Raw genomic sequence first — 23,342 nt, forward strand, 5'->3', positions numbered from 1 at the left:
CTTTCACTACAAACAGTACACAAAATAATCCCCCTCCCCCCGCCCCCGTCACCAGCACCTGCTCTCTAGTCTTTCATTCTCATTCCCGATCATTTCATCAATGGTCCATCATTCAATCAAATGGTCCATCTTCCCTCCCTGTGATTTTTAAAGCAGTGTACTGATGTTTGTAAGCTGCCTGATATTTCTAGAATAATGTGCAAATCTCCTTTAAAGAAAGGTGGATCTTACCAGCTTCCCATATTCTTGGCTGGGGATTTGAAAAACATTCAGTGTTAAAAAAAAAAGTCTCACTCACTCTATGCAAATGTTCAATGTCAATAAAATTTGTGAAAGGAAATTGAAATCAGAGCGAAAAGTCATAAAAATCCCCATAATTCAAGAAGCTTCAAGAATATCTTTATAGACTCCCAAGTTTCGTGACCCCAGAAACACTGAACTAAACTGTTAAAAACATATATCACCCAAGGCCATATAACTTAACTTATTTACAGACAGATGAAGAAATTTACACAGACAGAGAGAGAGCATGTGGCTTTGTTTCTGATCATACAGCAATGTAAACTAAACCTGGAACTCTAGATTCCTAGTTCTTCATACATCTACTTTCTGTTCTGTTATTGTGATAGCTATTATTTAAAAAAAAAAAATTCCCAAATGCTGATGGGCAATGATGGCACACACCTTAAATCCCAGCATTCAGGTGGCAGAGGCAGACAGACTTCTGTGAGGTCAAGGCCAGCCTGGCCTATAGGACTAGTTCCAGGACAGCCAAGGTAACACAGAGAATCCCTATCTGGAAAAACAAAAAACATCAAATGTTAAGTAATGCAACAGAAGATTGTATTCAGGACCACTGAGGCAGGTAAAGGGACCATTGCAAGGGGCAGAGTTGAGCTGAATTCCTCATACAAAGTAGGCAAATAGAAACTTAAAGCCGAGATGCAGGATGGAGGTGACTGAGTTTCTAAGAAAACATTACTAAGACAAATGTTAAGTACAAAAGAAAACTCTGGAGAAACTGCTACTGAAGACAGGCCAGGCAATCAGATGTCATTTGAGGAGTGAAAAAAGGGAAGAATCCAATCAGTTATGGGTGAAGGGAATCAAAGATGGGGAATTCGCACTAACCTGACTTAGTAGGACTCTTGCTAAAGCTAGATTTTATAAGAAAATTCATCCAGAAAATTCGAGAACCTTCTTAACATTTGCTCAAACAAAAAAATCTTACTACCACCTACTGAATCATATTGTTGGCATGCAACTATCAATTTTCTACTTCAATTTTTAACTTGTTCAGGCTTAAATAATTTAAAGGAAGTAAGTATAAAATGTCCCACCCTGGAAAATAAAACCCACCTCCCCCACCAGGAATTAACTCCCAGCCTGAGTAAATTACCTGGTATTCACACCCTTTCAGGAATTTACAGCCTCTTCCTACTGTAAAGGAAAAAACAGAAAATGGACAAACTGGTACAAAAAGAGATTCCTAGGTCTCTCCCTGGGAAACAGCACAAACCCTCCTTTAAAGACTTCTTCCTGGAGCCCTCCAACCAAATCCCTGTCCCATACTCTGTACCTCATTCTCCCACAACCTTCCTTTAACAACTACTGAGTGCTTATTTTGCACCCCAAACCTCCTAAGTCCTTGGAGACTGAGTCTCCAAGACAGAAGGTGATTCATCCAAGGTCATAAACCCATTAAGCTCCAAGGCCCAGATACAGTTAGAATAAAGTGACTTTCTTTTAAGTGACTTCGAGGTTCTTTGAAGCTGTTTGCTTAGAACAAAGATCACATGAGAAACTGGTCGATGGATCTGAATGGAGTTCTACACTTTAAAATAATAAACAAGAAACCACTTATAAGGCAAGAAAAATTGAAGGGCAGAAAGTAATGAATCACCATTGCAAGTTGGCACAAAAAGAAAAATTAGTTCATAAAAATGCAGTTGGATAAATAATAGGTTATTTCATCATGTAAATATATCCCCAAAATAACTTTATTCAAACGAAAACATCTATTGTGACCTAAACTATTTATCATGCTAACATATATCTAGAATCCTAACAAATTTATGAAAATGTTATATTCTGTAATCTCCTTGATCCAATGCAAATAAATAGTTGTGCTTCAACTGTCTTGTTATCAAATGATTAATCACAGCTGCCAAGAGCAGCCAAGAAGAGAATTTTGATTTTTTTTTTTCATTTTGTGGGTGGCATTTAGGAGAAGTGTACTTGAACTTGTCTTAGAATACTGGACCCTCTACGATAAAGATCTTGTTCCCTGGCTTCCCTTGAACTGGACCAGCCTGGGGAACAATTTCTATTATCACATTTAAGTGATCCCCATGTTTTCCAGCTAAAGAGAGTGAGGAGTTTTGAAACATACAGAAGAAATCTGAAGAAAAGGAAAGAAAACTAACATTCAGTATTTTATTGTAGACTCATATCAAGAGATAAACTATGATTGTACGAGTGTGGGTTTGTGTGTGTGTGTGTGTGTGTGTGTGTGTGAGTGTGTGTGTGTGTGTTCACCCATATAGAGGTCAGAGGACAGTTAACCTTGTATTTTAGGACAAGATTCCTCATTGGCCTGGAAGTCACCAGTTAAGCTAGACTGACTGGCTAGTGAACCCCAGAGATCCACTTCTCTCTGCTTTTTCAACATTGGAATTTTATGTGTCTTACACTCTGAAGGGGAATTAAACTCATGTCTGCTGCAGGTAATTAACAATTGAGCCACCTCCCCAGCTCAAGCAGTGTACTATTATCATGACCATAGGTGGGGACACAGAGACTTGGACTTCTCCAATCCACCTAAAGATGGACTCGTCATCAAAGTGACTTAAGAGCCAGGCTTGTTTAGTACTTTCTTGATTTGGGAACTGGTAGTCACAAGTTCTGAAATATCCCATTAATCAAAGGAAAATGAGGACAATGGAAAACCCACCAGAACCAGCAATTCAAATGAGGGTTGAGATGACTTCAAAACATAGTACTAACACATGTCTACCTCTCCCAAGAAAATCCAGAGGCCACATTTTGACAGCAATAGATGGAGGGAGGACAAGGTAATAGATCCAGTTTAGCTTCTACACTTGGAGCTTATAGCCTTTGGAAGAAATTACCAATCCTCAGGTCTTCTGTTTTTTTTCTCTGCAAAACAGAGGGCAGAGAAAGTTGGTACAGAACTAAATGACTCTTTCATCTTCTTCCAGCTCTAGCATTTTAAGATGCTAGTTCATCCTACCTGCATCTGATTAACTAACTCTATCCATATGGTCTTGTAACTGAGAAGTGAAGGCAGTAAAGACTCTTTCACCTTTTTTTGTAAAATTCTTCTTAATTACCTTTATAATTAGACAATTTTCATCTTACTTTAAAAATCCTGTTCCATTTTTCCATCTTTGCAAGAATTTGTTTGGGGAGAGAATATGATTCCTACAGAAATTAAAGAAAAAAAAAAAAAAACCAAAAAGTAAGAAAGAAAGTTTCTGGCTGAAAGTGTGAATTTTATAACTGCCAGCTCTTTCAAAGGCAGGAAGGCAGCCCATAAAAGGATGGTTGCTAAGGAGACAATTGTATTTAAATTATCAGCTCACAATAGGCCCAGCAACGATATTGATTGGATGTGAGAGGGTAAAATTATTTTCTTCAAACTGAGGAGGATCTGAGGGTCTGGATACAGGCTCACCCCTCCGATGGCAGAGACAGACTTGGGATGTGATTGTGCTGTTTTTCTTTGTCTAATTGAGGATGGTAAGAACTGAAGAAAAGATGCTGTCTTTGTGTTGTCCATAATAGTTGCTCCTTCAAGTTCACCGAAGGTAGAAGAAACACAAGAGAAGGGAAATTTGTTGTGTTCACAAAGAAAACTAGTGGTTCAAAGGAAAGTTTTCCTAGCAGTCTGTAAGCCAGCAAATATGAGAAGCTCAAAACAGCAAAAAATACTTACAGGGCACTTTTGTGCAAGAAAGCATTCTTTCCAGTAATCCCTCTGTTAGTACATTTAATCCTCACAGCTGATTTATCATCATCATCATCATCATCATCATCATATCATTATTAATATCCTCATTTTACAGGAAAGGAGACTGAGAAATAAGCAAGTCATTCAAAGGGAGTCCACACTCTGACATGTACATCATATGGTATGTCTAAGGTTTTGAGTTCAGAGCTCTATAGTGCATTTGGACAAACCTTAGGAAAAGTGTCTTCCATTAAAGTCATTATTTTAACTGTTTCTAGTTCCTATCACTGGCACATAAGCAAAAACCAGAAACTGAATTTTCAAACTCTGTTCCATTCAGAAAGCCAGTCAATAATCTGAGAAGACAGTGGGCTGACATCTAAAGAGCCATTCCATTTCATCTTTAACCAAGAGCTCATATAGGAAGGAGAAATACCCTCTGATCAGGTGGTTATTCTTGTCTCTGAGATTTATGGTGTTGGTGACTTTTCTTTGATGTATCTTCTCTCTGTGTAGAGGAGGTAGATTCTGCTCCTCTCTCATTATCATCACAGCATGTAGCAGGGGAGGGTTCACACATACACAAGGCTGCTGAGACCTGTTTTCCTACTGAGCCACTGTTTCGATGACATCTAGACTCAAGGTTAGCTCAGAGAAAAGCATTAGCATTGTGTAGGTGCATGTTCCTTCTACAGAATGGAGTACAAATGTGCTTGTGGTGACTCTGAAGTACCTCTATTGTTAGGAAGATAGAAAGATGTGCATTATCCAAGCCTGAGGATAATAATTGGGATTTGATTAAGATATAATTGATGTAACCTAAGGACTAGTGAAAAAAAATCAACAACAGTCACATTGAATCAAGATATAAATCCAGTCCCCTCATGTTATGGTTTCTATTATTCCTCTTTGGAGCAATAGAACAGATTCCCTCATTGTATAGCCACAAATGAACAGTGTTTAAGAGACCACAGTGCTTTTAGGACTTGACAGAGTAAGGATCCAAGGCTACTGGATGCTATATGCCACATGCTTATGGCTTCTCTCCTGCAACTGCTTAGTTAGGCTCTTCTGTTTCCTAAACTAAATGTGGAAACATAGCTATTCTGGGTAATGTTAGACTCATCTGCCAATGTCTACCACAGGTTCTTTGTTCAAATTGTACCAAGAGGCATTTGTCATAGGTTGACCAGTTGGTGGATTAGAAGAGCATAATTAAAATCTTAATACCTGTGGGGTTGCAAATAGGAGTAAAGGACAGAATGGAAAATTCTTGTGCCCACCAGTCATAGGATGTCATTTTATGTTTCTGTATAGGTATTTTAATAGCTGATTCTCTGCATGGATCTGGATACCTGTAATCCTGACCCTAAATTTAATGTGCATGTTTTTTAAACAGCTTTTTTCAAATCAATTTCAGCTCTTACTGGCAATAGATAAAAAGAAAATATCATACAATAAAACAGAGTATTAATTACTCTTCAAGACATAAATAAAAATCAAGGAGGTCAACACATCCTATCTCAAGAAACAGAGAATTCAATACATCATGGGAAGCTGCTTAGATACCAACCCAACTCATTGCTTAGGTTAGAAGATAAGAGAAACAACCTATGTTTGTTGAGTGAGGACTGGTTAAATAAATCACACCTGTCCTCTGTTTTGTATATTATCTGCCATCTATCTATCATGTATCTAGCATCTATCCCCACAGGACATTCATTTTTCTGTATGGAAGTGTGTGTGCATGTTTATGTGGTATAGATGCACATACATGTATATGTGTATGTGGAGGCCATAAGCCAACCTCAAGCATCATTAAATAGAGACCATCCACATTAAAGCTCTTTTGTAAACATTTTTTATTAGTTATCTACTGTGCATGCTCACACATGAATTTGTGTGTAAGTACATACACATGCACCATGGCACATGTGGTCAGATGACTACTTGAGGGAGTTGGTTCTCTTCTTCTACCATGTGGTATCTAGGGATCAAATCTAGGTCAATAGTCATAGAAAAAAAGTATCAAGCTATCTAACTGGCTCCACCCTATGTGCTGAGACAGGGGCTTTCACTGAGTTCTGAAACTTGCAAGTAGGCTAGGTGATAGGTAGATTAAAAAAATAGCATTAAACCACTAAAAAAAAAAAAGTACAATAGATCCAAAGGTACAGATATGAGTCCTTGGCTTAGGTGTAATTCATGAAAAAGTTAAATTATATAATAGTACATTTTAAAGAAAAAAGATTATTAAAACACACTGTTTGAACAAAGTGACTTAGAAGGATACAGAAGGTAGCAATCATTATTTTTTAAGATTTTTCATACAAGGGTCTGGCTAGAAAGGTGAGAAACTTATTCTTCACAGCTTGGATATTTTATCACTCACATATTATTTAAAAAAAAAATTGGGAGTGTCATAGTCCACATTCTATAGCTATGAAGAGATACCAGGACCATGTCAACTCCTACAAAGGAAAGCATTTGCTTTTGGGTTCCTAGAGTTTCAGAGGTTTAGTCCATTGTCATCATGGCATGAAGCCTAGTGGTACACAGGCAGACATGGTGCTGGAGATGTAGCTGACATCTACATCTACATCTGGATCTTCAGGCAGCAAGGAGAAAGTGCTACTGGGTCTGGTTTGGGCCCTTGAAACCTCAAAGCCCACCCTCGGTGACACACTTACTCCAACAAGGACACACCTACTCTAACAAGGCCAATCCTTCCCAAGTAGTGCCACTCCCCAGTAACCAAGCATTCAAATATATGAGTCTGTGGAGATCATTTACATTCAAACCAGCATAAGGGGATAAGGAGATGACTCAGTTTGTAAAGTACTTGATATAAAAGTACGAAGACCTTAGTTAAATCCTCAGCATATGTGTAAAAATCTAGAAATGGTGGTATGTGCCTGGAATTCCAGAATTTGGGAAGAGGAGAAAGGCAGATCCTTGAGGCTCACTGGCCAGTCAGTCTAGACTACTTGGTGAGTTCCAGGCCCAGTGAAAGATCATGCCTTAGAAATCAATGTGGAAGGCTCCAAAGGAAGAACATGTCAAATTGACCTCTGGTAGGTCACTCACACCCATTCCTATACCTACCCCTACACAAATAGTAAATGGATGCTCTGTGAAGACAGATGATATATAGACTATAGACAGACAGATGATATAGAGACTGATGGATGGGTGAATAGATAGATATATGATAGATAGATAGATAGATAGATAGATAGATAGATAGATAGATAGATAGACAGATATAGAAGAAAGATAACACACAGAGAGATGATTGATGATGTATGATAGATACATGGACAGACAGACAGACAGATAAATATTTCATCCATATATACTCAGCTATGCTTCCCTATCTGTATATGTGAATATACAGATATATATATGTGTGTGTGTGTATATATATATATATATATATATATATTATAAAAGTATATACTATAGAAATCAATACATATGTAGATATACCTCACATGTTCCTGGAATATCCTTTTCCTTTGCAGACTCTTTAGAAAGTTAAGGCATGCCTGGGACCTGTCACTCATTGCTGGCCTCTGCTCTGATCTTATACCTTGTTGTGTGAAACTCTGTGGATTTACCAGATGCTTGTATTTTCATCTGATCTCCTAACAACACTTTGAAAGAAGTTTGTATATCATCCCCCTATTTTAAAGGAAATGAAAACAATGGCTTTGGATGCACCCACAGGATTATAGAGTCTATGGCTTCCTTGTCTTGTATTTGTCTTTGTTTCACTCCATCTGGCTACCTGTGGAGCAGGACCTGCTTCTTATTCACCTCTGGAGACTCAGCCACCATGTCTTCCAAAAAGCCTTTCTAGGTCCCTCCCCTACATCCCAGCCCACTACCTCTATGCATTATGCTCCCCTTACCTAGCATATAGACTATAACAGCTGAATCTGTGTCTACCGGCTTTTCGGATTTGCCACCCCACTCCAAATGCAAGCCCCATTGTCATTTACTTCGTATTCCCCTCTCTACCCCATGCCCAATGCCATGCTTGGCACATAGAAAGTGCTCAGTAAATGTTTGTCAAATAAATGATTCAGAGAATGATCATCTCAGAGCCTGGTGGCTTCATAAGATTTGAGTTATTGCATTTTTTCCCTATCTAGACAGAAAAGCTCCAGACGACCCCTGGGCTGTGTTCAGATATTGTAAATAATTGATCATAAAGATGAAACACACTGGCTGGACGGAGACCAGGGAACCTGTCAATATCATGGGAATAAATCTTTGTTCACAGCAGCTCGGTGCCTGGGCTGCCTTTCCAAGGCCATTAAACTATCACTGTGGTGCAGGCATTAGTTGGAATAAAGTGTTTGTGTTTGTTTGTTATCATTTCTTAGTAAAACTAATTAAGGAACTAATTGATTGTTTTGTTGTTCTACTAATTAACTCCATATGGTGCCCATTTCCATGGAGATAGACTATGAGTTATGGGAAGGACTCAAATTTAACATGTCTTTGCTGGGTTTAGGGACAAACCCTTTAGAATTAAGAATCCTTTCCAATCTGATTTCCCTTCAGTGCTGCAGCCATGTTCTTGACTTCCTCATATTTTTGAGGGTAGGGAGATAAGGCCAGTGGAGATCAGCCAGGAAAATGCTAGAAAGAATAAAAATATCAACCCCCTCCCGGAAAAAAAAAAAAAAAAAAAAAAAAAACAAGCAAACAAACCAAAAAACCCTAGGAGAGTAATCAGAAATATCCTAGGCTAAGATAATAATAATTCTAGATGCTGCCACTTTTAGAGGCCGGTATATAGTTCATAGGAAATACCTTATCCCAACTGTGCAAGAATAAATGACCTTATTTGTAATTCTCCTTTGCAGAAAAACAAACAAACAAACAAACAAACAAAAAAATGAGTTATCAGGGTCTATGTTTTATTCATTTCATTCATGCATTCCTTCATTCATTGTTTCACAAATATTTACTAAATAGCCACAATGTGCCCAGCACTGTCTTATCCTCTGGAAATAACTGATCCAAAGTCTATTTTTCTCCTTATGAAACCTATTTTCCAGAATGAAGAGAGAAGAGTGAGCTAAAAAATTAAAGGTTATTTTAGATAATGACAAGGACAAGAGAAATACATCCAGTTGGTGAAAGAGATATAAAGAAATGTGAGCCGGGCGGTGGTGGCGCACGCCTTTAATCCCAGCACTCGGGAGGCAGAGGCAGGTGGATCTCTGTGAGTTTGAGGCCAGCCTGGGCTACCAAGTGAGTTCCAGGAAAGGCGCAAAGCTACACAGAGAAACCCTGTCTCGAAAAAAAAAAAAAAAAAAAAAAAAAAAAAAAAAAAAAAAAAAAAAAAGAAAAAAAAAGAAAAAGAAACATGATTCAAATCCTATTTTTAGTCAACTTGGTGGGAGGATCTCTGGGAACAGATGATGTCTGAGCTAGATGCTGGATAAAAAAGAACCAGCCATGACAGTGTATTAAGTAAGAATCTTCTAGACCAAGAGAACAGCAAACAGAAAGCTGAGGCAGACTTTCTGTCCAAGTAATCTGTGAAAGCCAAGGGAGGAAGACAGGAAAGCTTAGATCACACACAATGGAGCCCAGCTATGGGGACCATGGATGTCATGGTAGGGTTGGAGTCTCATCTATGTAAGATTTCAGTCCACCTGACTTTAGAGTTCAGGTTGTTCTCACTATCCTTTGCTGCCTCCACTTACTGACCAGCCCAATTGACACAAGCAGGATACTCCCCAAGCACTGTCCCAAGATAGTCCTTAGGACTGAATTTCTGGGTGATTCCTGACCTGTGGGTTATAGATTTCCATGAGTCAAAGAAGTTAGTCTTGAGATAGTATGGCTGTAGAATGGGGATACCATTCATCCAAAGTCAGACTGCCAAGCTCAGGTCGAATTTTCTTGAAGGCCTAGACCAGGGTGTAGATTAGTGTTCAATAAATGTTCATTTTGTTCCCATTCCCATGATGCACAAGGGTATGCCATGTATAGTTAATATAGATTGGACCATGTGACTTGCTTTGACAGTGGAAGCCAGGAGATGTGATTCAAGTAGTAGCCTTATGCATCTTGTATAGAATTCACTAGCCTGCCCTGTGTTTTGATAACATATCTGTCTTAGTTAGGGTTTTTATTGCTGTGAAGAGACACCCTGACCATAGCAACTCTTATGAGGAAAAGATTTAACTGGGGTGGCTCACTTACAATTTCAGAAAATCAGTCCATTATCATCATGACTAGAAGCATGATGGCATGCAGGCAGATGTGGTGCTGGAGGAATAGATGAGAGTCTACATTTTGAAGGCAACAGGAAGTCAACTGAGACACTGGGAAATATCCTGAGCATAGAAACCTCAAAGTCAGCCCCTACAATGACACATTTCCTCCAACAAAGTCATATTCACTCCAACAAAGCCACACTTCCTAATAGTGCCACTCCTTATGAGAATATGGAGGCCAATTACATTCAAACTACCACAATATCATAATAGATTCCTAGGTACCCTTTGTCCCTCTGCCTGGTTCTCTAAATAAAGCCACCTTGTAGAGCCATATCCAACTGGCTGCAGCCTAAAACAGAATTCCCCATTGAAAGTCAGCTTAGAGCAGGCCTCTGAGTCTAATATCAAATATTTTACCCATAAAATTAGGAATATCAAATGTTTCACTAAAATTAGGAATACTTATTACTAATCATTATTATGGCGATGACTAATCAGCATTTCTACTATAGGCAAGCTCTTTAGGTAGTGGGGTGCTGAAGTAAATAGGTTCAGGAGCCCTATCTTCCATGACAACTGAAAATTGAACATGATTAACTATCCTAGATCCATAATAATAATCACTTAATTCAGAAACACTGGACTTCCACACTGTTTGGTCACTGTGATTGACAGATACATAATTAAAACTTTTAAAGAGGCAAAGTGAATTAATCATAACCTATGTGTACCTAGGCATCTGGTGGTGGGTGGACTAATAATGAGGAGTTATGGCATGGGGGAAGGATGTAGGCTCTAAAGTCAAACACAAATCCAATTTCTGCCACTTGGTTAGGAAGACATGCTCAACCCCTCTATGCACCAATGTTTCTATCCTTATAATGAGGAAGATGATGCTGACATCTCAGTGAAGCTGACAAGATTGCATAAGAAAATGAATGTATCAGCATGGTGCCAGTTGGATAGTGCCTTTCAGATAAGCCTGCATTTAGCTGTAGAAACTTTTTCTACTTCAATGTTTTGCTGGTAAGAACATTTAAGACGAGGTCAACTCCCTTAAAGATTTTCAAGTATAAGATGAAATACTGTTACTGACAGACACCCTTTGTAGACTGCTGTTCCCTAGAATGAGTCCTCAAAATTCCTTCCTCTTCCGTAACTGTACTTGTATACCTGTTTCAATGGTTTAGATGGATGTTCTCTGAAGGCCCATATATTAAAGACTTGACCGCCAGCACACAGTACCACTGGAGATGGAAGAAACTTCAAGAGATAGAGCCTGGTGGGAAAGTCTTACATATCTGGGATGTTTACATAGAGGAATTATTGGGACCTCGGGTTCTTCTCAAAATTTGAGTCCTAGCCTGAAGTGAACAGTTTTACCTAACCTGGAAGTCACGATGTACTGCCTCATCACAAGCCCAAAAGTAATTGAACCAACCATAGTTTAAAATGTCTAAAACCATAAGCTAAAATGAACTTCATGTCTGCATAAGCTGAGAATCTCTGGCATTTGTTATAGTAACAGAAAACTGACTACCATACTGTTTGATTAACAACTTACTGTTTCTTTTGGAAAACACAATTCTACTCCATGATAGAATCATTTAGAGACCTCATAGTTATTTTACAGACCTCATATAAGTGAGATAAAGTGCTATTTGTCCTTCTATGACTGAATCACTTCATTTCAAACAATGTCCATAAGGTTCATCTACATTGTCCCATATGGAATAATTTCCTTCTTTGTTCTGGTGATCAAGTCCCTTGCAATGAATATGGGCTGCATATATACCTATTGTCCTATAAGGTAACAGTGGAACTGGAAATATCTTATCACCTAGTGATATCATAGCCACCATAACTCATAGCACAATTCATTCTTCATGGAGGATGCCCATGTAAAGAAACCCATTCTGTTTTTACTCTTATAGAAATATACCATGCACGAATGCATGTATAATACTACTTCAAAACGAACAAATAACTTTATTACTGCTTTATGTGTTTACAGTTCTATACTTTTATAATTTTAGAATGTATGCCTACTTTTCTGTAAGCTCACTTCAGGCCTGAGTTTTTAGGCCAGCAGCAGAGTTGCTGCTTAGCATTCAGAGGCACCAAGTTTGATCCTTAGAACTACAAACAAAATGTTTATCATGAAGCATTCCAACATGTTGTACCAGTGCTGACCCTGTTGTGACTCGTGTTCACTAGAGCTTTTGTCTTTATTTTGTGGTTTCCTTTTTTGTTTCCTTCTTTGCTTTTAAATGCTAGGGCTCATACCAAGGGCAAACCCAGGACTTCACATGTACTAGGCAGTTGCTCTACCACTGAGTCACATTCCCAGCTTTGCTGAATCTTTTTAATGCATCATTTCTTCCTGATAGTATTTTGGGTTTTTTTTTTTTTGGAAGACAAGGTCTGCTGTGATCAAGACTGGCTTCAGACTCACTATAAAACCAAGAATGACCTTGCTATTCTGATCCTCCTTCCTTCACCTCCCAAGTCCTGGCCTTACAGTGCATTTACTATCGTGCCTGGTTTTCTCTCTTGAACCTGATTTAATCTCATGCTGTTTCATTTATCACAGCCCTAGAATCAATCATCTATAATACACACACACACACACACACACACACACACACACCCCATATAACTTTGGTATGTAATGGTTATAGCCTCTATTGTATACTCATTCAATGATGTTCACACAGTGACTGAATTTCCTAATGGTGAATCTCTCAAAAGGCACCCCTAGGGCTAGAGATGGCTCAGTAGTTAAGAGCACAGGCTTCTCTTCTAGAGGACCCTGGTTCAATTCACAGCACCCATATGGGTCTGACAACCATGTATAACTCCAGGTCTAGGGTACCCAATACCCTCTTCTGGCATCCACAGGCACTACGCACATGTGGTGCATGAAATAATACACATAAAATAAAAGTTTTAAATAAAAAATTTAATCTAAATAAATTTTAAAAATAAATTTTAAAAAGTATCTCTATGACCAAATGATATGTGTTTCTATATACTACATGTTCTTTATTCTTCTATCAATAAACATTTAGCTTATTTCCAAACCTTGGCTATTGTGGTAAGTACAGCTGCCAAAAAGATACATTAGGGAGAAGATAGTCTCTTCAACAAATGGTGATATAAAAACAAGATATCTGCATGCAAAATAATGAAACTGGACACTTATGCTATAACACACACACACACATCAGTTGAAAATGGACTAAAGATTTAAGTTTGAAACCTGAGAACTAAAACTCCTAGAAGAAAACACAGGAGATAAACTTTATGATAATGGGTCTTGGCAATGATTTCTTGGATAGGACACCAAAAACACAGTCAATAAAAGACAAATAGCAAAATATTATTATATCAAGCCAGAAAGATCAGCACCTCAAAGGAAGTGATCAACAAAGTAAGAGCAAAAAAATCGTCCTATGAGATAGGGAGAAAGATATATGAACCATAAATATGGCATATAAACCATAAATCTGATCTGGCTTAATTTCGCAAACTTATGAGACACTGCTATAACTCAAGAGCAAAAGAAATTATCAATGACTACATTTTCAAATGGACAAAATGGGGCTGTGAAAATAGGTTAGTCAGTAAAGCGCTTGCCATGCAAGCATGGGGACCCACGTTCCATCTACAGAACATGTGTAAAAACACCGAGGCACGGAGTTTGCACCTGTAATCCCAGCCCTGGAGAGTGGATACAAGGTCATCGCTAAGGGCTCCAAGGTCGCACTAGCCAGCCATCTTAGCTTACTTGGCAAGCTTCCAGACAATGAGACACACTGTCTCAAAAACTGTGCACAGGGTAGAGAGCTCCTGAGGCGGCACCCCTAAAGTTGACTTTTTGCTTCCACACCCATGTACATATGCATGCATGCACATCCACAGAAGCATATGCACTCACACATACACACAAAAGAAAATATATTTGAAAGGACAATTCATCAAAGAAGATAGATAAATGGCTAACAGATATATGAAAAATATCACCCCTCAATATTGTCAATATCAGCCACCTTGAGGAAAATGCAAATCAAAACCATTATGAGAAATCATGTCGTGTCTGTTTAGGTGCTAAGTATCCAAAAGAACAAGAAGTAAAACACATTAGTGAAGACATGGAAAGGGGGACTCATACATTGCTGGTGTCTTCATCTATAGAAAACACCATGAATACACTTCATAAATATTAAATGCAGAATGACCAGTATGATCTAGCAATTCCACTTCTTCTAGAGCCATAGTAACTGAAAGGGAATGGGGAAAGTGGTAAGGTACCTGCCCCAAGCCCATGTTCTTCAATCCATCTGTAGAGATACAGAAGTTTGAATTTAATCCTGGCTTTGCCACAGGCCTTGCAAGGCCAGCTCCTTCCCCTTAGCAGGCCTTCATTTTTTCCTCTATAAAATGAGAAAATGATGATCAGAAAACCCCAGAAGATGCCCACAAGCCCTGATAAGGGGCAAACTTGATATCTCCTGTGCTATTTTGGATTCCAGCAATTGAGGAGACTCAGAATTGTGAGTGGTCCCCCGTCTATCGCTTCAAGTTCTCAGGCCAGCTTCTCAGTCATCTCAAATGTGGCTTTTTACTCAAAGTTTTCCAAACCTCTTCTCTGTCTTCTCCCCTCCTGTCTTGTCTCTAACCTTTCCAATTGTTTATTTCCTCTGATGTTGTCTGAAGCTCCAGAATAATTGTTGCAGGAGAAGCAATCAGCTCATCCTTCAACAAGCCATCGAGACAGACAGGCAAGCGAAGTATTAGGCTGTCAATTTCCAGGCCTTTCCAAATGTTAGAACAATTTCTGTGAATTACAAGCAATAGAAAATCACTTTGGGTACTCATTAGGCAGGAGGCAGGAGTGATGATGAATGCCTAGAAGCAGAGGCAGAAGCGAGCTTTCTGGAAGCCAAAAGCCTACCTTTCAGTATGTTCCAGGGTTGGTTCATTTAACCCTCCCTCTTCAGGAAAAATCCCAAGGAGTTCCCAGGGTTTGGTTAATGGAGCAAGTGACTGTACATTTAAGTAGCACCTACTGTCTATTGTGGGTCCTAGAGATAAGCAAGGCAAATTTGCAGTTCAATTACTACACGCATCACAAGGAAGGGATGGGAGATGATGGAGAGCCTAGAGTGATGTTTCAGTGATCAAGAGTGAGTTCTTCTCTTGCAGAGGATGTGTACTACTTTTCCATCACTATGACAGAGAAGAAGGAGATGAGGGGATGGCTTAAAGGGTAACATGCCTTCAGCCCAAGCAAGAGGACCTGAGTTTGGATCCTCAGCACCCATATAAAAGTTAGGTAGAGTCATACTCATCTATTACTCTAGAGTTGGGAGCCAGTTGGTGATCTCCAGGTCCAGTGAGAGACTGTCTCAAAGGGAAGCTGAAGAGTACTAGTGGAAGACACATAATATCAACTTTTATTTTCCATGCACATGTGCACATACATGTACTGCATGCATGTGGGTGGGCACACACCACACATGAAAGGAGAATTTATTTTGTCTCATGGTACTAGTGTTTACAGTCCATGATCAGGGATCAGGAGGATCTATTCTTTCTGAGACTGTACTGAAGTGGAACACCATGGCAGAAGGGCATGGAGGTGTTCATCTCATAGCAGCCAGGAAATAGAGAGCCAGGATGGGTGAGGACAGAGAATGATCTTCCTTTACATGCACACCTCAAGTACCCTGCTTCCTCCAAACCATCACCTCCTCCTCCTTTTTACCACATCTTAATAATGCCCTCATTATAAATTCATCAATAGGTCTCTGAAATGAGCCCTTGTGATCTTACTTCTCCAAAGACTTACCTATAAACTTTACATTGGGGAGCCAAGTCTTTATCACATAAGTCTGTGAAGGTCATTTCATATCTGAACCATAATACAACGCTACTGTGCTCAAGTCATGTAAATAAGAGCTTTGCATATATAGTAAGTTATATGGTAATATACAGTGAACTTTAGGTCAATATTATCTGTATATGAGTGCTGAGAATTAAACAAATTAACTAAAAAAATTACAGCCAACAAGTGTCTGAGGATGGATACATAAATCTACAAATGAGTCATCTGTAACAGGGTAGTTCTTATAGCTTTTTAGAGCAAGGGAGAGGTGAGTGATAAATGTAATAGTCATGGCAGCAGTGAAGATCCATTAAAGAGACTCCTGCCTCTCCAAGGCTATTGAAACCATCACACCTAAGGAAATGTAATTTCTCCAGGAATCTTGTGCTGGAAAAAGAAAATAGTGGAAACCAATAGAATTTCTGGTACCAGAAGAGGTTCTTGTCTTCCAGAGCAAGACTTCACACAGTTCTGACATACCAGACCACCTTGCAGGATAGGCTAGAGTCAAGACAACTATTTTTCAAAGATAGGTAGAAACAGAGTTTGGCAAAGTCTCCTTAGCTCAACACACCTCTTGCTTTCTATTTAAACCTAAATCTCACGTCAGGACCCTAAAGACAGACCTGGGGGTGGGGAGTGTCACTAGGCTTTTTTGATCCTCTCCTTTGTATATCCACATTGAATACATCTCTCTCTACTTTTCATTATTATCTGTCAGTTTAATTGGTGAACTGAGGACCAATGGTGAGCTTAGCTTGCCAGGGACCACATTCTGACTGCCACAGCTCTAGTGAAGTAAGCAGAAGGTACATCTGCTAAGAAGATTAGAGTTCAGTTCCAGTCTCTATCATTTACTATCCTGTGACTCAGGGAGTCACTTGGACTTTCTGAGCTTTGTCATTCTCAGAGGAAATACTGTGGTACCAGATGTCTGGGAGGAACACTGTGAAATCATGGCAGGTCAAGGCTGATACAGTAAACTAGATCAGTCTTCATTCCCTCATTCACAGAAGTTGCTGAGTGCCTGCTGTGGGGCTCTGTACCAGGTAAAGCTTTGAGGGAGAAAGAGAAATGAAACCAAATCTTCACTCTTATGGGAAATGCAGCATGGTAGAAAATGTTTGTGAGTATCAATCTCGATGCTGGCTGTTAGACTCTGAGATTACTGAATTCTTTCTGTGGTAGCTCTCCCCTGAACCCCAGGATGAATAGAAAAGTCTAAATCATCTATTGTAGGGAATAAAATAAACATTGCTGTGAATACTGACAAATAAAAAAAGAGTCAGAAGCACCCAGCAGAGCTGCAAACACTAGGTGCAAGATGAAGAATAGAGACAGATAAATCTGGGAAGGGACATTCATGGACCAAAGAAGGTGAAGTCGAGCTTTGTTTAGAAGACTGAGTGACCAAATGGCTGTGGAGTAGCTGAAGTGTCAGGATTTAAATAATACAAATGGACTCAGAAGTATCCTGTTGGCCAAAGGTCAGTCTTATCATCCATGGGGTATATAGATTGCTGAGGTATTTGACTGTGCCCTAAGACTGTTTCTGATAGGTCCATCCCATGGAAACCATCTATAACCCCAGAGTCTTGATGCATTCCTAAACCCAGAGACTCCATAGAAGAAGAGCTAGAGATATCTAGGGTACCTTGGGATGATTGTGGCCTGAAGGAAAGGCCTCAACCCTGACCAAGGAAGTACTAGGAGACAACAGAAAATTGCCTCAGTGTAGGAAGTTAAAGGTAAGGTTTTAGAGATGCTAGTTCTGACATGGAACTTGTATAGTGTCTCGGGTTAAAAGAAAAGGTGTAGCCATTTCTACCAGGGCAGACAAGAGGAAATCAAGAAATCTATCGATACAGGAACCTTCAAATGAACTCCTGACCTTAGTATGTTATTTGTAGTAAAGGGAGTAGTCATGAAGCCAGCCAGTACCTCACCACAATCTCAGAACATGAAGCTAAGGTCTCTCTTGTCCCATATCAGAGACAGTCTCAGTCTTTGTGGAAGGATGGTGTCACAGAGGTGAATTCAGAGGCCCTGGCTTGAAAGACAGGGCAGCACATGAAGTGAGGCAGGGTTTGCAACCCAAACAGTACTGACACATAAAAATGGCTATAAAATGATTGCATTTTGATCCCAAAGCTATCTGACAATGTTCCAGATGGAAGAAATATAGAGGTCTATATGTGAAAGATTTAAAAGTAAGAGATGACGGTAAGTACTATAGAAACCAGCCCCAAATTAAAGCTAGCTTTGTTACAGTTGTCCACACAGTCAGGACTATAACTGAGGCTTCTTTTAAGCTCACAGAAGAAGTAGAACACTAAAGATGCTGGACCTGGGACTTTATCAAAAACACTGAGGCTGTGACGTCAGAAAAGTACAAGCTCCAATAATGACAAAGGTATTTATTGCTTCTATAAGCTTGGGAAGTTATTTTGCTTCTCTAAGTCATAGTATCCTCAACTGGAAAGGACATGTGGAAGATCAGAGAAAACAGAGGAAAAGCAACTTAGAGTACCAGGTACAAAATAGATGCTTAAATACAGTAGATTTTAGCATGGAGGATGGTGATGATGATGATTGTTATTATTATGATGATGATGGAAGTGGTAGTGATGATGGTGATAATGATTATAATGATGATAACGATAATAATGGTTATATGATGTGTTGGTAGTGATGATGATGATGATGATAGAAGGAATAGTGTTCGTTATGTGATGTGTTGGTGATGATGATAATAATGATAATATTGTTGTAGTGGTGATGCTGAGGAAGATGGTGGAGCAGGATGGTGGTCATGGTTGCTTGCTAGTGATGATGATGATGATGATGATGATGATGAAGGTAATAATGATGACACTGAGGTGACAGTGATCATTGTTTGATGGTGATAGTGATGAACACCACAATAATCTCAGACGTTGATGACAGAGACAGTGATAGTAGTGATGGTGGTGGTGATGATGATGATGATGATGATCAGAAACAAAATGAGAACATTTTCCTTTTATTAAGCCAAGATGTGATGACATTTATTTCACCAGAGATCACTAGATCTTAGTGACTCTTAAATCGTGAGATCGGGGCTAAGTGTTGAGGTAAATGATAAAAGAAATTTTGTAATAGTAGGCTTCAGAGAAGAGAAATAGTTTATTTGACAGTCAGCCAAGGATAGGCAATAAAAATAGCTATCATTTGCAGGGCTTTCATCAGGGACAGCAAGATGCTTTCATGTTCATCATCTATAACATTTTGTGAGAGACAGTGCTCTCTCCAGACAGGAAACCACTGAGCAAGGGACCCATAGGGAAGACATTAAGACAAGTATACAGTGGAGAGCAGAAAGGAAAGAGAAGATGTGAGCTCCTGCCAGAGTGTCCAGCAGGTAGTAAGTTCTCAGTAGGTTCCAATTATCTATCACCATTGTCATAAGAAAGGACTAATTAAGAGCTGATGGTTTACCAAAGTAGAGGATATGCTGCCTCAGGGGAGAAAGTGTTCCCTGACTGGGAGTCAGCACCATCACAGAAGGTGCACAAACAGACTGTGGCGCTGGATTGGAGCAAGGTGTTGGACCCTGTGATGGCTAGTTTAGACTGTCTACTTGACACAACATAGAATCACCAGGAAAGGCAGTCTTACTGAGTTGTCTTGTGGGCATAAGTGTGGTCCTATGCCTGCTCATAAGGGAGTTTTTTAACTGGGTTAATTGAGGTAGGAAGACACACCCTGAATGGGGGCAGCACCATTTCATGGTCTGGACCCTAGAATGAATAAAAAGGAGAGAGCAAGCTGAGCTTTAGTAGGCGACATGGGCCTGCATTAATTCATTGCTCTCTGCTATTGACTGTGTAATGTGACCAACTGCTTCAAGTTCCTGCCATCTTCACTTTCCTGCAATGAGGGACAGTAACCTGGGGCTGTGAGTCAAACAAACCCTCTCTCCCTTAAGTTTTGTCAGCATGTACTACCAAGGCCACAGGAAACAAAACCAAATGGACCCATTGAGGCTGGCAACTATTTTGCCCAGGAATCCCTGACACAGGGGGCATGAAGACACAGGGGGCATGAAGACACAGGGGGCATGAAGACACACGGTTTCCTGGTTTCCTCTCAAAGCATTCTGAGTAGACAAAACAGCGCGCGGGCACACACACACACACACACACACACACACACACACCATCTCAGAATCTGGTCCAGATATAATTTCTACCTAAGGCCTTAGTCCAACCCTGGACACAAATGTCCCAAGGCATATTTTCCTTTTTAACATGTCTGGTCTCCTTTGTTCTCCCATTTTAATGACTCAATTCTCTCCTCTGCTCTTCTCATGGCCACCTTGGAACAGCCCCACAGCAGGAAGCCCTTTAATTGGCAGGAGCTTTGCCATCACCGAGCTGAAGAGGTGGAGAGGCATTTAGTGGTGTTTGTTTTCTGTGGGGAGGGGGGAGTTCTTCAAAACCAAGTAGCTACAGTAGCCTGTTCAACACTATTTGAAGGTGATAAATTGGACTTGCGTTTTTTGTCATTTTTCCTCCTGCTGGTTCTTCTGACAAGTGGCCACTGCTGAGATTGCTGAAGGAGACAGAATAGCTTTCTCTAGCAGACATTGCTTTCTGTCACCTCACCTCCCTCCCTTCCTTTTCTTCCTTCCCTCAGGGCCACCACCACCCACAGTAAAGCCAGCCCCAGGGCAGTAACTAGAAAACACAGGGTAGCTTCTCTGAGGATGTGTGGGCCCAGGCTACTGAATTCTGAAAGAAATGTCTGTAATAAAGCCAAGGTGCACCCATTCACGGGAGTATGGCCTTGGGGGCTGAGGTTCCTGCCCACATACTCGGGAAATATCCCTGACTTCTTCACTCACTATTCACCCAACTCATTCACCCCATAAGCATTTCATGAGTACCTACTGTGTGCAGGACACTCTACTAGAGGAAACATCAGTAAACAGATCTGACAAAAGTCCCTGCCCCGGTGAGAAAGAGGAAAACACGGAGAAAAACCAGCTTAGAGAATAAATCAGCAGATTAAATATCTCTAGAGGGTGCCGACAACCACAGGAAGAAAAACAAGCAGAGGAGGAAAAGGGTGACTGGCAGCATGGAGTGGGAGTGTGCAGATGACAATTTTCAGTAAGATAAAGAGACAGTCCTGGGTTGAAACGCTGATGCAGGAGCAGAGCTCTGAACACATATCGCGCACCCCTCCATTGAGCCGTTAGCTCAAGATCCATGCTCTCATCCGTCCACAGTCCTCTCCTTTGTCCACCAGCTATCCCCTGTTCATGTTCCCAAGGGCTGCAGCCTCATGTAGCCAACCTCTTTTCATTCCCTCGTTCCCCATTTGCTTGCTCTGTCATTCATTCGTTCGTGAGCTCTGCCACCCATCAGCATCTTCCTTCAGGGTCTAGTACTTTTCATTTCCTCCCACAAACAGGCCCTCAGCACTCCTCCCTCTGTGCCTGTGACTGTTCTTAAGTTCGACAAATTACTCCATATGTGATCACCTCCAGCCCTAAGATGAGATTCATTCTCTCTCTCTCTCTCTCTCTCTCTCTCTCTCTCTCTCTCTCTCTCCCTCCTCCCTCCCTCCCTCCCTCCCTCCCTCCCCCTCTCTCTCTCTCTCTCTCTCTCTCTCTCTCTCTCTCTCTCTCTCTCTCTCTCTCTCTCTCTCCAGGAATCATGGGCTGACTCGAGGTCTATCCATCTCAGGGTTCCACACCTCAGTTTCTCTATCACAACATTTATGATCATTTGTTTTAACTGCCAGCTTGACACAATTTAGAACTCTTGGAAAGAGAGCTGTAAAGAGGAATTATTCTAGATCAGGTTGCCCTGTGAGCATGTCTGTGGGGTACTATCATGCTTGGCAATCACTGTAAGAAGACTCAGCCCATTACTGGTGGCACCATTCCTCAGTCAGTGGTTCCTGAACAGTTTAAGAAAGGAGAACATTAGCTGAAAGCAACCAACTAAGCAAGGATTTATGCATTTCCACCTCCCGTTCACTTTCTCCCTCTCTCTCCGTGGCTGTGAATGAGACGTGGTGTTTTAAGTTCCTCTTCTTCACAGTAGTACAATAGTGGGTTGTAGCTTTGATTCGTAAACAAAACAAGCCTTATATCACAGGAACAGAAATGATACTAGAACATGTTGTACCAGCAGTCAAATGCTTAGCCTGGAACACCCACAGGACCAGAAGCTCCTTAAATCTGGAGACAGTATCTTATCCCCACTGTGGCCTCATACTCACCACACAATAGCTACTCAACAAAGTCAATCTTCAGGAACCACCTGAACAAAGAATGAGGAGGAGAGTCACTAACCAGCCACAGACACTCTGCATGGAAAGCCTTACCAGAGGCTACACATACCTGATTAAGCTTCACACTGACCTCTGAGGCAGCCACTTTAAACCCTACTTTATAGATGAGGACATTGAGGGACAGAGAGGTTAAATGCCCTGCCAAAGATCCCATGGATAAACAGTAACTCAGCTGGAATTCTCCCAAGCTTGCACAACCCCCAGACACGCTCTTGCCATAACCCCACGCTTCCTCTCTGAAGACAAAAAAAGTAATAATAATAATGATAATTAAAATGCTGACCTCTATTTTGTCTGGCCAGCTGAAACTAAACCTGGAGTTCGAGTTACAGCCATGGGCCCTGGGTCCCCACAGTAGCTACCTGCTGCAGGCCTGGATAATACTATTATTTTCTGGGTTCTCTTTTAAATGGGGCCAGACCTCCCCAAGACCAGGGAGCCCTGGCCTCCAACCTTTTAACTGGTAATTACTCTGCAGCCACAGTGTGAGATCATCCATTAATCTAAGGCCAAAGGCACCCTGCTAATCAGCCAGCTCTATTCCATCAAGCAGCTGCCTTGATTGTGGACCTTAATCACAGAGGGATAGTCAGAATCAAACTGTCCATCCCTCCTCCAACCCCAATGGGGAAAGAAAGTTTTATTATAGAAGGACTGACATTTGGCAGCCTCTACAAAGAGATCTTGTTATAGGCAATGTCTCAGCCAAGACCCATTTAATAACCAAGTAAAAGCAAGGAAGGGAGATCAGGGAGCCTGGACCACAAAGACAGGATGGAGCCTGAGATCCTGATCATGGGTAAGAAAAAAATAAATAAATAACTGAGTACTTCGCATGGGCCAAGCACTACCCTGGGTGCATCTTTGTTATAGGATTTAATCTGAAAAT

At 40.5% G+C, this 23,342-nt stretch overlaps 1 long non-coding RNA gene across 1 annotated transcript in view; it reads right to left on the bottom strand.

Annotated features, from left to right (window-relative positions):
- LOC119087413 overlaps positions 1 to 22,572 on the bottom strand; it is a 34,298-nt gene extending 11,726 nt beyond the window's left edge. Inside the window, exons 1-2 of the long non-coding RNA XR_005090853.1 lie at positions 22,503 to 22,572; positions 22,382 to 22,422 (exon numbers count right to left, since the gene is read on the bottom strand). This is a non-coding gene — a long non-coding RNA (uncharacterized LOC119087413). The remainder of the gene's footprint in view (positions 1 to 22,381; positions 22,423 to 22,502) is intronic.
- Between the last annotated feature and the right edge of the window lie 770 nt (positions 22,573 to 23,342).

This window comes from Peromyscus leucopus, chromosome 2 (assembly GCF_004664715.2).
Source record: "Peromyscus leucopus breed LL Stock chromosome 2, UCI_PerLeu_2.1, whole genome shotgun sequence".
NCBI lineage: Eukaryota > Metazoa > Chordata > Mammalia > Rodentia > Cricetidae > Peromyscus > Peromyscus leucopus.